This window comes from Dipodomys spectabilis, unplaced genomic scaffold, assembly GCF_019054845.1.
Source record: "Dipodomys spectabilis isolate Male_0828 unplaced genomic scaffold, ASM1905484v1 ptg000118l, whole genome shotgun sequence".
Classification (NCBI taxonomy): Eukaryota; Metazoa; Chordata; class Mammalia; order Rodentia; family Heteromyidae; genus Dipodomys; species Dipodomys spectabilis.
Genome location: NW_024870795.1, coordinates 5,300,884 through 5,316,581, shown reverse-complemented (window position 1 = coordinate 5,316,581; position 15,698 = coordinate 5,300,884).

Below are 15,698 nucleotides of genomic sequence, written 5' to 3'. Positions count from 1 at the left end.
CAGGTGGCATCACCTGTGACCACCATGGAGCTCCTACGTTCTGAGTTAAGCTGCCTTTCCCCTTCTGCCATTCAGTCTTACTCCGTGTCCTCCTTCCCATCCTTGTCCTCCTCTTCCTCTTTCTTGTTTCTTTTGTGCCCATCCTGGGGGTTAAACTCAGAGCTATGACCTCAGCTTTTTTTCTTAAGACTAGTGTTCTACCACTTGAGCCACAGCCTCACTTCTGGCTTTTTGGTGGTCCATTGGAGATAAGAGTTTCATGGACTTTCCTTCCCAGGCTGGCTTTGGCCCCCTCCTCCTGAGTAGCTAGGATTACAGGTGTGACCACTGGAGCCCAGCCCTCCAGCAGTCTTTTTTTTTTTTATTGTCAGTCTTGGGGCTTGAACTTAGGGCCTAGGTACTGTTCCTGAGCTTCTTTTTGCTCAAGGCTAGCACTCTACCACTTGAGCCACAGCACTACTTCTGGCTTTTTCTGTTTATGTGGTACTGAGGAATCGAACCCAGGGCGTCATGCATGCTAGTGAAGCACTCCACCACTGAGCCACATTCCCAGCCCTAGTCTTCTTATGTTTGTTTTATCACACTCAGGGTGACTGTTTGACTGTTGAGAACACCATTCTTTCTATCAGGTGGTGAGCTCCTTGAGAGCACAGGGCCTAGAATGGCCTCCCATATGAGGTTGCTGGCGCCCCCTGGCAGAATCAGATAGGATAGCAAAGAACAGTTGTTTAATATTCACGTGAGAATTGAGCGCAAATCAGAGTTCCCACACACCTTTGTGCAGACACTCACCTCACTCCCCTGTAGTCAGCACCCCGCATGGAGCGGTATTTTGTAGAAGTTGATGAATCTGCATGTGTGTCACCACCTATAGTCTGTGGTTTACCATGGGACTTCACTCCTGGAGCTGCCTGTGCTGTGAGTTTGGGCATATGAATCCCCCACAGCACTATTGTGCAGAATTGTTTTTCTGTCCTGGAAATCCTCTGTGCACTCCTTTGTCCTCTTTCTTTTTCTCTTTGTTTATTTATTTATTTATTTTTGTTGGTCGTGAGGCCTGAACTCTGGGCCTGGGCACTGTCCCTCAGCTCTTCAGCTCAAGGCTAGCACTCTACCACTTGAACTACAGCGCCACTTCTGGCTTTTTCTGCGTATGTGGTGCTGAGGAATCGAACCCAGGGCCTCATGCATGCAAGGCAAGCACTCTACTACTGAGCCACCTTCCCAGCCCTGCCTTGTCCTCTTTCTCCCTCCTCTCTTTTCTTCCTGTCTCCCTAATTTTACCCATTTCTACAGTGTCAGCCAATTGGAGTTTTATGGCATATCAGCCCTTTCAGACAGACTTCTTTTATTTCATGCACATGTAAGGTTCTTGTGTGTGTGTGTGTGTGTGAGTGTGTGTGTATGTACTGAGGCTTGAATTGAGGGTCTCCTGCTCTTGCTTAGCTTTTTTCAGATAAGCCTGGCACTCTACCACTTGATATACCTCTACTTCTGGCTTTTTGCTGGTTAACTGGAAATAAGTATCTCATGGAGTTTTTTGCCTGGGCTGGTTTTGAATCGTGATCATCAGATCTCAGCATCTTTTTTTTTTTTTGGTCTGTTGTAGGGCTTTTGAACTCTGGGTCTGAGTGCTGTCCCTCATCTCTTCAGCTCAAGGTGAGAGCTCTATCACTTGAGCCACAGCGCCACTTCTGGATTTTTCTGCTTATGTGATGCTGAGGAATAGACCCAGGGCCTCATGCATGTGAGGCAAGCACTCTACCACTGAGACACCTTCCCAGCCCCAGATCTCAGCATCTTGATAGCTAGGATTATAGATTAAGGCATGAGCTATTGGTGCCCAGCTTCTTCCATGTCTTTGTGTGGCTTGGTAGATCTTTTCTTTTTAGTGCTAAGTAATATTCCATTGTCTGGATGTGCCACAGTTTATCTACTCACCTGTTGAAGGATGTCTTAGTTGCTTCTAAGTTTTGGCAGTTATGAATAATTCTGCTATAATTTCTTCCTCCTCCTCCTCTTCTTCCTTTTCCTTTCTTTCCCTTCTTCTTCCTTTTCCTCCATGTCTTCCTCCTACTCTTCCTTCTTTTTGGTAGTGCTAGGACTTGAGTTCAGAGTCTTGTGCTTGCTAGATGCTGTAAACAGAATTGCATGTGTTGTGTGGACATGTTTTCAATTGCTTTGGGTAAAGATGGAGGAGCTGCACTTCTGGGCCATATGCTGATCCAGTTTTATGTCCCCACTGTGGTGATACCAACTTGCATGGCCACCAGCCGCCAATGGGGGTCTCCGCTGCTCATATCCTTGCCGGCACTGATGGCAGAGTGTTTTGGAGTTTGTTTTTTCTGGTAGAATGTGCTATTTTGACATGTGTTTTTCCCATGATATAGGATGTGGGGTATTTGCCACCGTTGAATTTTCTTTTTCTTTTTTTTTTGGGGGGGGGGTCCGGTCGTGGGGCCTGAACTCTGGGCCTGGGCGCTGTCCCTCAGCTCTTCAGCTCAAGGCTAGCACTCTACCACTTGAGCCATAGCACCACTTCCAGCTTTTTTCTTTTTGCTTATGTGGTGTTGAGGAATCAAACCCAGGACCTCAGGCAAGCAAGGCAAGCGCTCTACCACTGAGCCACCTTCCCAGCCTGCCACCGTTGAATATTCTTTGTGGGGTGTCTGTTCAAATCTTTTGCCCACATTTGTAATTGGATGGTTTATTTTCTTATATTGAGTTCAAAGGGCTTTTTGCATATGCTGGGTAAGAGTCCTTTATCAAACTATGTCTTTTGCCAGGATAGAGTTTCCTCTTTATTAAATTAAATTAATGTATTTAGTGCTGGTACTGGTGCTGTAGCTCAGGGTCAGGGCACTGTTCCTTAGCTTTTGTGCTCAAGGTTGGCACTCATCCATTTGAACCACACTCCCAACTGTGCTGTCATGGAATGGGCACTTTTTTTGTTGTTGTTGTTGTTGGTTGTAGGGCTTGAACTCTGGGCCTGAGCGCTGTCCTTCAGCTCTTCAGCTCAAGGTGAGCGTTCTACCACTTGAGCTACAGTGCCACTTCCAGTTTTCTAGTGGTTTATTGGAGCTAAGAGTCTCATGGACTTTCTTGCCCGGGTTGGCTTTAAACCTCAATCCTAGATCTCAGCCTCCTAAGTAGCTAGAATTATAAGCATGAGCCACTGGCACCTGGCAGAATGGGCGCTTTTTGAGGAGGAGAGTCAAAATACAATTGACAAGGAAGTTGAGGGAAACTTTTATAGATTGTGATAAGCATTAGGAACAAACTGAACTGATGTTGAGTCTAAGAGTAGGGAGATGGGAACAGGGACAGTGTGTGTGTGTGTGTGTGTGTGTGTGTGTGTGTGTGTGCGCGCGTGTGCGCGTGCTCACATGTGCATGCTAGTAATAGGGCTTGAACTAGGTCATTGTCTCTTACCTTTTTTTTTTTTCTCAAGGCTGGCACTCTACCCCTTGGGCCACAGATCCACTTCCAGCTTTTTGGTAGTCAATTGGAGATAAGAGCCTTAGAGACTTTTCCTTCCCAGGCTGTCTTTGAACTGGGATCTTCAGATCTCAGCTTCCTGTGCTGCTAGAATTATACATGTAAGCCACAAGTATCCAGCAGGGACAAATTGAAATAGAGTGGTTAAGGAGGGCTTCATTGAAGAGAGACCATTTCAGCTGAGAAGGAGTGAAGTTATTTTAGGCAGGACAAACATGTGCAAAGCCCCAGAGGTAGGAGACTGCAAAGAGGGCATTCAAAGCCAGGCAGACAAGGATTTCAAAAGATTCTAAGTTCAGAAAGTCTTGAACAAAAGGGCTTGGTTCTCATCCCCTAGCCCAGCCTGATTTTTCTTTGTGTGTGTGTGCCCATTCTGAGGCTTGAACTCAGGGCCTGGGCACTATCCCTGAACTTCTTTTGCTCAAGGTTAGCACTCTAACACTTGAGCCATGGTGTCACTTCTGGCTTTTTCTGTTTATGTGGTACTGAGGAATTGAACCCAGGGCTTCATGCATGCTAGGCAAGCACTCTACCACTAAGCCCCCTTCCCAGCCCTTCAAGGAAGATCTCAGCCCTTTTTTTCACCTATCCACTGGTGGGCCTCACAGAGAGGCTTTCATTTGCGTGTTCCTAGTCCTCTCCACTCCCCTGTTTCTGAGCACCTTGATCTTTTCCTTGTTCTCTCACTGATGTGCCTTCCTCGGCCACCTCAATAGACTGGGAGCAGTCAGGTGCAGGGGTACAACAGGACCCCATGCAAGAAGATGCAGAGGCGTAAGGCCTGGCTCAGTGCCCAGCTGTACAGCTCAGCTGCTGTTGCAGGGCTGGGTGCAGGGGCCCGCGATGGGAGGGACACCTTGCTGGTGACTGGAGAGTCAAATGGGGTGATGACGTAAGTGACAGCAGCTGGCACACAGTAGGTATTTGATAAATGACAGTGCCTGCCCTTTCCTCGCAGGCCTAGGGACTGTCTTGTTTTCTTCATAGCTTGTCTTTTTCTACTTGGATGGCAGAGAGACAGTTCTTGTCTGAGCTGCCCACTGGCTTTCTAAATAGCTCACGGAAGAAAACAATTCCCCAAATATTCTTGTTCTAAAGACTCTGTGTGTGTGTGTGTGTGTGTGTACGTACTAGGATTTGAACTCAGGGCCTGGGCACTGCCTCTTAATGTTTTCACTCAAGGCTAGTGCTTAACCACTTGAGCCACACCTTTACTTCCAGTTTTTTGGTGGTTAATGGGAGAGAAGAGTCTCATGGACTTTCCTGCTCAGGCTGACTTCGAACCCCAGTCCTCCGATCGCAGCCTCTTGAGTATCTGGGATTCAGATGTGAGTTACAACACCCAGCTCCACGGGTTTTTAAGCAGATAACTCAAAGAATACCTAATTACTGCCATTGCCTGGGAGGTTCCTGAGTGCCCATCATGGGGCTCAGTGCCTGGGGGGAAATGCTACTGTTACCCTGATTTTGCGCTTCAGGAAACTGAGGCTGGGGAAAGCAAATGGCTTCATGTTACATGGCCAGTTGAGGGGCAACACTGCGCTAGAAGCCACATTTAAAAGACACCCTGTGCTCAGTCACCAGCCACCTGGCTCCAACATTCACTGGCATAGGTGTGTGTTGAGGGGGAGGGGTTGTGGGTGTTGTTTCCTGCAGGATGGGACACCCTGAGCTGATTGGGTCCTCAGATCCCAGGGGGATAGGCCATGAAATATGGAGGGAAGGAACACCAGGAGGTCTGAGACAGAGGGTGACCAGGCCTTGTCCAGCCCCGAGGCCTCCCAACGCCAGGCTGTTGAGCTGAGTCACGGCGTATTTATAGATGGGCCTCTGCCCCTCTCCTCTGCCTTGCCAGGATCTGTCAGGTTCACTCGGGGCCCAGCCGGAGGGTGACAATCTGTTTATCATCCAAGGTACCCAGGCAAGCTGTTGAGATGTCTCCGAGAACGAGGTCTGGAAGCTGGCCCAGACTGAGACCTGACCTGACCTCCACCCTGCCCACTTCGAGGTGACTCTCCCTTCTCCAGTTGCTCTCAGCCTTCTCTCAATACCCTCCATACAAGCTTGCTCTCATCCTGCCCCCATCACTACGCATGTACACAGAAATCATGGGCTCGGGTTAAAAAAAAAAATGAGACAGAAGTGCTTCTTCCTCCAGGAAGGCCTCTTGGATTGTCCCAAGAAGTCTGTGATCTTTTCCACGACTCTTAGGGAGTGACCATCCCCTCATTGTTCAGATATTTTATGAAGACCTCTGTACCAGCTACCACTTGAAGAGTTTTAGCCTTTGTAAATAATTTAATAAGTTGTATACTAATTTAATACACTTCATTTTTGTAGATGAAGCTATTACTCAAAGAGGTTGCGTTACTTTCCTGGGACCACACAGCTAGTAAATAGAGCCAGTCTCAAAATCTAGGTCTTCCTGGTTTCAGGGTCCCTGCTATAAGTGAGCTTGGGTAAATCACTTTCTTCCAAAGCCTCACTTTTGTATTTTGGCATTACTAGTATTTCGACTCAGGGTCATGCATTTGCTAGGCAGGTGCTCTCCCACTTGAAGGCCTGTGACTGGTGCAAATACAGCCTTCATTTGCATAAGGGGCTGCCGTGATTTTGACAGGGACCATAGGATTGGTGCCAATACAATCCTTCATTTACACAAGGCATTGGGGAATGATTGATTGGTGCAAACCTAGTCTTTCATTTACATGAGGAAGCTGCTGTAATTGGTGTATATTCCTTTGCCAACCCTCTCACTTCGTGAGACTTGTTCTGTACTGCTCCCTGGTGTTGCAACATTAGATCTAATAGAGACTTTCTTACCTACTTTTGATTTTCATCATCAATAGAGCAGCTGAGCTAGTAATATAAAGAAAAAAGAAGGGTGGGTGCTGGTGGTTCACGTGTGTAATCCTAGCCACTAAGGGGGCTGAGATCTGAGGATTGCAGTTCAAAACCAACCCAGGCAGGAAAGTCTGTGAGACTCTTATCGCCAATAAACCACCAGAAAGCCAGAAGTGGTGCTGTTGCTCAAGTAGTAGGGTGCTAGCCTTGAGCTGAAGAACTGAGGGACAGCGCCCAGGCCCAGAGTTCAAAGCCCAGGACTGACAGAGAATTCCAAACAACAAAAACAAACAAAGGAAAGAGAAGGAGTCGGAGCAGTGTCCGGGTGCTTGGAGCCTGGGGCCATCCTGGCCAGAGCTGACCACTTGCTCCAGAGGCAGAGCTGTGGGTAGGAATGACAGGAGAGCAGATGGCAGCCCATGATGGCCCCACTTGTTGGCAGCAACATTCAGCCAGGGCCACCTGTGGCAGCAGGAGCAGGGGCTGCCTGGGGCTCACAGTGGTGGAGGCAGCAGATACCCTGGGAGTGACACCCAACTATCAGAGTCAGAGGCTGGAGCAGCAGCACTTAGCACCATGCTGTCAGGGGCCCTGAGTCCCAGCACTGAGGTTTGGGAAAGCTACAACACTTTCTGCCCAGGGTTCTGACTCCAAAGCTGTCAGGTATTATGGGTCTCGCCCCCAAGCTGCAAGAGCTCTTGCTACTGTTAATGCATTCTAACGCTGTCTTTGTTTCTCTCTCTCTCTCTCTCTCTCTCTCTCTCTCTCTCTCTCTCTCACACACACACACACACACACCTTACCCAAGTCCACTCTGAGGAAGTGTCCCATTGCTGGAGTTGTAACACTTCCCCACATGGAGAACTGTCCAGTGCTCTGAGCCTGAGCTGAAGGCATAAGAAATATTGACTAGAGCATTCCTCCTGCTCATTGTCATCTATTACTACTGCTTGCTACACACACTGACAAGGGTCTGGACTAACTACAGCACTTCCTTGCCTACCCACTGTATCTGTCTGACTAGAGCTGAAGGACCCAGTCAGCTTCTTTGTTACACAATGCTGTCCCCATCCACCAATGATGAGTAAATTAGCTTGTTCTAAACTGTTGGAGTCAGTCGTCCAGGTCATACTGGGCCCTGATTTAGGGTCTAAAATCTAGGACCCACACCATTGGTGTGTGTGCGCACGAGTATACGCGCATGCATGTGCATGTGCACATGCATGCAGCATCGGAGCTTGAACTCAGGGCCTTTTACTCTTGCTAGTCATTTTTTGCTCATAGCTGGTACTCTACTACTTCAGCCATGTCACTACTTCAGTCTTTTGCTGGTAAGAGATAAGAGTCTCATGGACTTTACTGCCCAGAACCAAGATTCTCAGAGCTCAGAATCCTGGGTAGCTAGCACTGTAGGTGTGAGCCACCAGCATCAGGCTGCTCCACTCTTTGCTTCTCCCTAACATAATAGCCAGGGTTAATAGTCCAAGTGTCACAGAGCTAGGGGGTAACCAGGTGGGAGTCAGGGGCAAGGCATTGAGAAGGAGTGTGAATTGAGGGAAGGGGCAGCAGGGTGCAGAGGCACAGTAGCTGTCTCTGCTCTGGTTCCTGGGATCTATGCTGTACAGTGGCAGCTTCCCAGCTGCTAGAAGCTGGAACCCAAGGTGTCAGTGCTGTGCCCATGCCAAGTTAGCAGAGCGGCCCCTGGGACCAGATTTAGCAGTTGAGCTCTGACCCCAGACAGTGGTGTGGTTGCAGGCCTGGGCCCCAGTTGCTTTTATTCCTGCCTTAGGTCTCTGAGCCTCTGCAGAGCACACCTCCTCCTCCTCCTTGGTATCTTTATACCTCCCTCCCCAACCCAGTGCCCCCTCCAACTCAGGTTATTACTAAGTGCATGACCTTGAGCAAGGTACCTAACTTTGATTTCCTGAGGATGGTGAAGATTCTTTGGGTTCCCTGGATTAGACTTATGCTCCCTCTACTACTCTGGGGCCCACAAGGGTGGGGCTGGGGCTCATTTTCCTGTCCTCACTCTGCTCAGAGGCCTTTATTCCACCTGCTGGCCTTTCTAGCAACAGATTTAAGTCCCCTTGATCGAGTGGCCAGGGCCTAGACACTTCCCTGGTGGGCTGTTAAGGGCATTAGTTTAGGAACATGAGCTCTTCCAGATTCCCAGCCACGGGCCTTTAAAAAAGAAAACAAAACCAAAAAGGCAGATCCAAGATTTCTCTCTAGTTATTTTTCATGTCTATATCACCATTTTTTTTTTGGGGGGGGGGGTGTAGTCATGGGGCCTGAACTCTGGGCCTGGGTGCTGTCCCTCAGCTCTTCAGCTTAAGGCTAGCGCTCTACCACTTGAGCCACAGCACCACTTCCGGCTTTTTTTTTCTTTTTGCTTATGTGGTGCTGAGGAATCGAACCCAGGGCCTCATGCATGCAAGCCAAGCGCTCTACTACTGAGCCACCTTCCCAGCCCCTCTAGATCACATTTTTGATCCATTTGATTCTTTACATATCCACACATACTATTTTTCAAGAGCTAAGGTCTGATTCAAAGCCAGGCACTGGTGGCTTATGCCTGTAATCCTAGCTACTCAGGAAGCTGAGATCTGAGGATCATAGTTCAAAGCCAGCCTGGGCAGGAAAGTCCATGAGACTCTTATCTCCAATTAACCACCTGAAAACTGGAAGTAGCACTGTGGCTTAAGTGGTAGAGCACTTGCCTTGAGCTGAAGAACTAAGGGACAGCACCTAGGCCCAGAGTTCAAGCCCCATGAGTGACAAAAAAAAATCAAAAACCAAAACAAAAAAGATTCAATATAATTGATATGTATTTACCTGTTTGCCTTTATCAAGATATTGCCCACATCTTTTTGTATTGATTTAGAATATGTCATGTGTTAAAATGGAGTCATATGCATATATGTAACCATGCATGCGCACCCACAAGTATGTGCATGTACATGTGCAGGTCATGTGTGTACACACATGCATGGCATGCATCCATGTATATACATATGCTTGTGTGCGTGCGGGTATTTATACATTTGTGTGCATGCATGTGATGTGCGCACATATGTGTGTATGTATGCTTATATGTGTACATATATTGTGCACATTTGCCATGCTTACTGGTTGGTTTAAATTTTTTAGTAAATGTTTTCCTCAAGGATAATTCCTAACTGTAGAGCTCAGGTTTTTTTTTTTTCCACAATGAGGCTACCACAGCCAGGTAAAAAAAACCCAGGTCAAAAAAACAGCACTCCAGGCTCTGCCATGTTTCCTTCCATTCTCCCTCCTCTCCCAGCCCCCCTCCCCCCCCTCCATGACTAACCACTGTGGTACTGGTTAAGTTAGTTTGCCTGTTTTGAGCATACATAAACAGAGTTAGACAAGATGTACTCCTTGGCTTTGTATTCTGTTTATGAGATCCACCCACATGGTTACACGAAGCAATGTTTGTTTATTCTGAATGTGTGCAGTGTCCCACAAGGCAAGCATGCAATGATTTACATACCTGGCCCACGGGTGGAAATTTGGGGTGCTTCCAAGGATTTGCTGCTACAAGCAATATTGGGGGAAAGAAGTCCTTGTGTGTTAGTAGACCTATGCCCGAATATCTTCATATATCAACCGTCCATCATCTACCCATCTATGGATGGACCTGTCATCTCCCTAGTCTAATATGCTAAATTCTTAAGAATATAATTGCTGAGTCACAAGTATGAATATTTTTCATTACTGAACTGACACTTCAGGATCGAGAGGCGTGGCAGACACCCAATCCCATCACCATCCCCAAACTTGGATATTTTCAGTCTTTCAATATTTTTGTCAATACGGTAGAAGAAAAATCTGATTCTTGAAGAAATGTGTTTTTAATGTGGTTTTATCTAAATGAGGTCAGGTACCCCTTGTCCTTGTTTTTGGGGGGCACTGACATTTATTCTTTTATGAATTGCTTTTTTAAAAATATCCTTCACTTGTTCTTAAAATTTGAATGAATCACGGACTGACACTTGGCCTCGCCACGTGTTCCTGCTGTGGTCTCCCAGCCTGTCACTGGTCCTTTAGCTTTGTTTATGGAGCAACTGCCAGTTTAAATATAGTCTGTTTTTCCTCCTGCTTGTTGTTTATGATCTAGATAGTCCCTGTGGGTGTGTGTGGCAAGCCCCAGGTTCAAGTTGGAGATGGGGGTGAGGAGCTGCAGCAGCTGGACCCAGAAAAACTGGCTCTCTAGGACAGCCAGGTCCACATGAAGCCCCTGGCCTGAAGTTTGCCTCAGACATTTGCTCCAGGCCTGTTTTCAGGGCCTCCCTGGGCCTCTCAGGACCTCTGATGGTGAGGACAGTCCTTTAGCTAGTGCTAAGGCCAGGCAGGAAGGACAGTGAGCCAGTGCTTGTGGGGCAGAAGAGAGGGAGGGAAAGATTAAGACCAATTATTAGGCTACTTAACTCTAGTTCAAGTTCTGACCCACCAGAGTTCAATACCTGTAATTGCATGCTTGGGTTACTATAACAAAATAGGACAGATGAGGTGAATTCAAGCCCAGAAATTTGTGTCTCCCTATTGTGGAGGCTGGGATTACAGGTGTGAGCCACTGGCACCCAGTCTGTGGTACTATTAACAGTGGTGCTTATGGAAAGTCTACCATAGGCCAGACAGGTGCACAGGCCAGGCAAATGGACTCCCAATTTTCAGCCACAGATAGAATGGTGGGGGAAGACAATCACCTCAAACTCTAGACTCTTTTTTTTTTTTTGTCGGTCGTGGGGCTTAAACTCTGGGCCTGGGCGCTGTCCCTCAGCTCTTCAGCTCAAGGTGAGCGCTCTACCACTTGAGCTACAGCGCCACTTCTGGTTTTCTGGTGGTTTATTGGAGATAGGAGTCTCACGGTCTCTCCTGCCCGGGCTGGCTTTGAACCGCGATCCTCAGCTCTCAGCCTCCTGAGTAGCTAAGATTATAGGCGTGAGCCACCAGCGCCCGGCCTCAAACTCTAGACTCTTGAGGGTGGAAAAAGCTCAGAGAGATGGCTACTTTACCCATTCATTTCCCAAACTAGCAAACTGACACAGAGTCTTTACCTGGCTTGCCAAGGCGATGGACCTGACTGGTCCATAGAAGAATCTAAACTTGCCCTCACACCATTGTCCTTGCCTAGTCTCTGGTGCTGCTCTGGAGTCTGGGGTACAGAGACGAGTATTGCACCTCCCAGTTCTTAGAGAGCTTTTGCTACTTTATTTCAGGACCTCCCTCTGGGGGCTCTTGGCTCATGTTCCCTGGGGAGTCATTTTCTATGAAGACCATCCACTCCCCAGAGCTGTCCACAGTGTTGCGTAGACCAGGGGATGTTGTGAGGAGGCTGTGGGGCCCTGGCCAGGCCTGGCGTGCTGAGGTCTCAGGATGTGCTGCTCCCTCAGGTGGCACGTGGGCCAGGCCTGGAGCACGCTGCCCTGGACTTTAAGCCTTTGGATCAAATGACCATTGGTTGGATCCTGTGATTCAGGATGATCTGTTGATGGGGACAACATCAGAACATATGGCAGGGATGTCAGGCCCTCTAAGGAAACCAGCCTCGGTGCTGCCCCGCTCTCCCCTCCTGAAGGGAATTCCGGTGAAGCCCGCTTTCCAGGGGGTAGAATGGCACTCACTAGAAAAAGATGATCCGATCTGCTCTGTGATGAACCGAGAAAGAAGTTCAGCCAGCTGTAGCCACAGGGTGTGAAGGGGAAAATAAGGGTTGGTTTCCTCTCCAGCATTACCCCCTGGGGCCTGCATCGCCCTAGACAAGCACCCAGAAAGCCCGGCTACCAAAGACTTGCAAGGACCCTTGTGGTTCATCTCCTGCAGTTGTTCCATTTGGCAGATGCAGACATGGAAGGTGGGCGTGGCTTGCTGGGCATCGCATTTCCAGCCTCAGGCAGAGATGGAGACAAGAGCCCCGGCAGCCAGGCCCCTAGCCAGGGTTCTCTCCTCTGAACTAACAGGCCTCAAGAGCTCAGGTTTCTGAAAAGTCCCTTGTATAGTAGCAATCAAAACGAATATAGACTTAGGGGTTAAGCAGAGCAGTTCCAGCTTTGCCTGCCCTAGCCATGGGCAGGTATAGCTCCTGTTCTCAGTTTCTTCATGTGTAAAATGGGGTTAACTCCCATGACCCATGTGCATGGAGACTGACAAGAGAGCAGAGTTCAACTATTCTGATCACAGTAAAATGTAACGCATAAAAGTAAAGCGTAAAAGGTAAAGCATAGCTGGGTGCCAGTGGCTCACGCCTGTAATCCTAGCTACTCAAGAGGCTGAGAGCTGAGGATCATGGTTCAAAGCCAGCCCAGGCAGGAAAGTCTGTGAGACTCTTGTCTCCAATAAACTACTCAGAAAACCGGAAGTGGTGCAGTGGCTCAAGTGGTAGAGCGCTTACCTTGAGCTGAAGAGCTCAAGGACAGTGCTCAGGCCAAGTTCAAGTCCCATGAACAACACATACACAAAAGAAAATAGGGGCCAGGTAATGTGGACTGTAATCCTTGCTATCCCAGAAGCAGAGATTAGAGGAGTCAGGATTTGAGGATAAACCAGGCAAAAAATTTCAGGACTCCATCTCAACCCCTGCTCCCCTCCACCCCCTGCTAGTTATGGCAATGTTAGCCTGTCATCCCACCTACTCAGGAAATGTACACAGGAAGACGGTCCAGGTTGGCTCAGGCATAAATACAAGACCCTATTTGAAAAACAAGTCAAAGCAGAAAGTGCTGGAAGAACTGCTCAAGTGTCAGAGCATAGTGTACATGTTCTGTGCACATTACCACCAAAATAACATATATTATTATAGGACAAGTGTGGTGGTTCACAACTTTAATCCCAGCAATTGAGAGGCTGAGATGAGAGGATTGAGAATTTGAGACCATCCTTGGCCACTAGCAAGACCATTCTCAAGAAAATAAAAAAAAAGGAGCATCATAACTACTTCTATCTCCCCCTTGACCCTTACAGGCCCAGATCATTCTCCCGGCTGCTTCCTGGCCCTCTTGCTCTGACAGCAACTTCCCTGGGTAGCACAGAGTTGGGAGTTGTCCCTAATATAAAGCCTGTTTCTAAGCTGGGTAACTTTCTGTAAGCCACTTACCCTCTCTGAAACTCCTATTCTTGATGTGTACAGATCAAAGCCATAATACCCAGTCAGCCTAGGTAGGAAAGTCTGTGAGACTTTTGTCTCCAACTAACCAGTAAAAAAAAGTAGGAAGGCAGGACGCTGGTGGTTCATGCCTGTAATCCTAGCTACTCAGGAGGCTCAGATCTGAGGATGGTGGTTCAAAGCCAGCCTGGGCAGGAAAGTCCCTGAGACTCTTATCTCGAAATAACCACCAGAAAACAGGAAGTGGTGCTGTGGCTCAAGTGGTAGAGTGCTAGCCTTGAGCTGAAGAGCCGAGGGACAGTGCCCAGGCCCAGAGTTCAAGCCCCATGAATGACAAAAAAAAGTAGGAAGTAGAGGTGTGGTTCAAGTGGTAGAGTGGTAGCCTTGAGCAAAAAAGCTCAGGGAGAGCTCCTAGGTCCCGAGTTCAAGCCCCAGGATGGACATCTTAAAAAAAAAGAAAAGAAAAGAAGAGATGAGAAAAAAAGTCAGAGAAATAAGGTTGGGGAAATACTGACACTGAAGTTGGGTTTGATTGCATGAGATCATTAGACTGTTTTCTCTACTTTTATGTGCATCAAATGTTCATTTATAAATAGTAAAAAATAAATAGTAAAAAATAAACAAATGAAGTGAAGGAGACTGTAGTGTAGAGCTCTGAGCCTAGCTATGAGCTGATATTGCAAATTTGTCTCTTCATCTGGCCCATAGCTTTGTAATGGCTGGCAATGATGCCGCTTTAGAATTTCCTGGTTATGATTCTGTCTCTGTCCCTCCCTGCTGGTGAAATGGGCCAACAGAGTCACCTTCTCTGAGTCTCTGCAGATCATCAGCAAAGCTGGAAGGCCATGCTCCCTGCCTTACTGAGTCACTGGGAGGCAGAATGACCGGAAGTATAGAAAAGACTTGACACAATGCCCGGCACATAATAAGCACTCCATAAATGCTTTAATGGGGGAGCACAGATTTGCGAGTCAGACTTGAACCCTAGTTTGGCTCTGTGTGACTTTAGCTGATGAACTCTCTGAACCTCATTTCCTCCTGGGGAACAAACAACACAAGCCAATCCCTCCCCCTTCCCGCAGAGCTGTGATGAGGGTTAGATGACAAGACGTGCTTGGATGCCGAGAGTGGCCCACGTGGGAATTTCCCTGCCTCTCCGCCTGTCTGACAGCAGCACTGGCCCCGCCAGGGCCCAGCCTGGAGCCGGGCCCACTGTCCATCTGCTTGGCCTCTGCACCTGGACGGCCCAGTGTGGCTAGAGAAAGTCAACAGCCATGTGAAAGCTCCTCACAGCTGAGAGATCTGTTCAGGAAAACAGCAGCAAGGCCCTGGGTTCCTTCAGCTCTTCCGCCTTCTCTGGGCACTTCCTGCTGCATCCCACAGTCCCACACCAAAGCCACTCTACCTGCCATACAGGCTGCCTTTCCTGCCTCCGCTTCCATGGAGACCTTGGTGCTCTCTCTCTATCTCTCATTCTCTCTCTCTCTTGTGCTGGTACGGCAGCTTGAATTCAGGGCCTAGTTGCTATCATTTCGTTTTTCATTCAAGGCTGGCACTCTACTACTACTTGAGCCACAGCTCCACTTCCGGTGTTTTGCTAGTTAATTGGAGTTCAGAGTTTCATGGATCTTCCTACCTGGGCTTTTCAAATGGAGGTCTTTTCAAAAGATCTCATCTTTTTGAATAGCTAGGATTACAGGCATCAGACCCTGGCAGCTCAGTGCTACCTTAGTGCTCTCTTTATCTTGAACTCAGGGCGTGGGTGCTGTCTCTGAGCTTTTGTGTTCAAGGCTAGGGCTCTTCCACTTGAGCCACACTTCCACTTCCAGCTTTTGTTTTTGCAGGTTAAGTGGAAATAAGAATTTGTGGATTTGTCTGACCAGGCAGGCTTCAGACTGTGCCCTGGGGACTCACTAGGTCTTCCCTTGGGGCTGTCATCAGCTGTCTTTCTTTTTTTCTTTTTTTTTTGGGGGGGTCCGGTCGTGGAGCCTGAACTCTGGGCCTGGGCGCTGTCCCTCAGCTCTTCAGCTCAAGGCTAGCGCTCTACCACTTGAGCCACAGCGCCACTTCCAGCTTTTTTCTTTTTGCTTATGTGGTGCTGAGGAATCGAACCCAGGGTCTCAGGCATGCAAGGCAAGCGCTCTACCACTGAGCCACCTTCCCAGCCCGCAGCTGTCTTTTTTGAGGTCCTCCACATTCCTATTGCATGTCCCACGGTCACATAGGAACT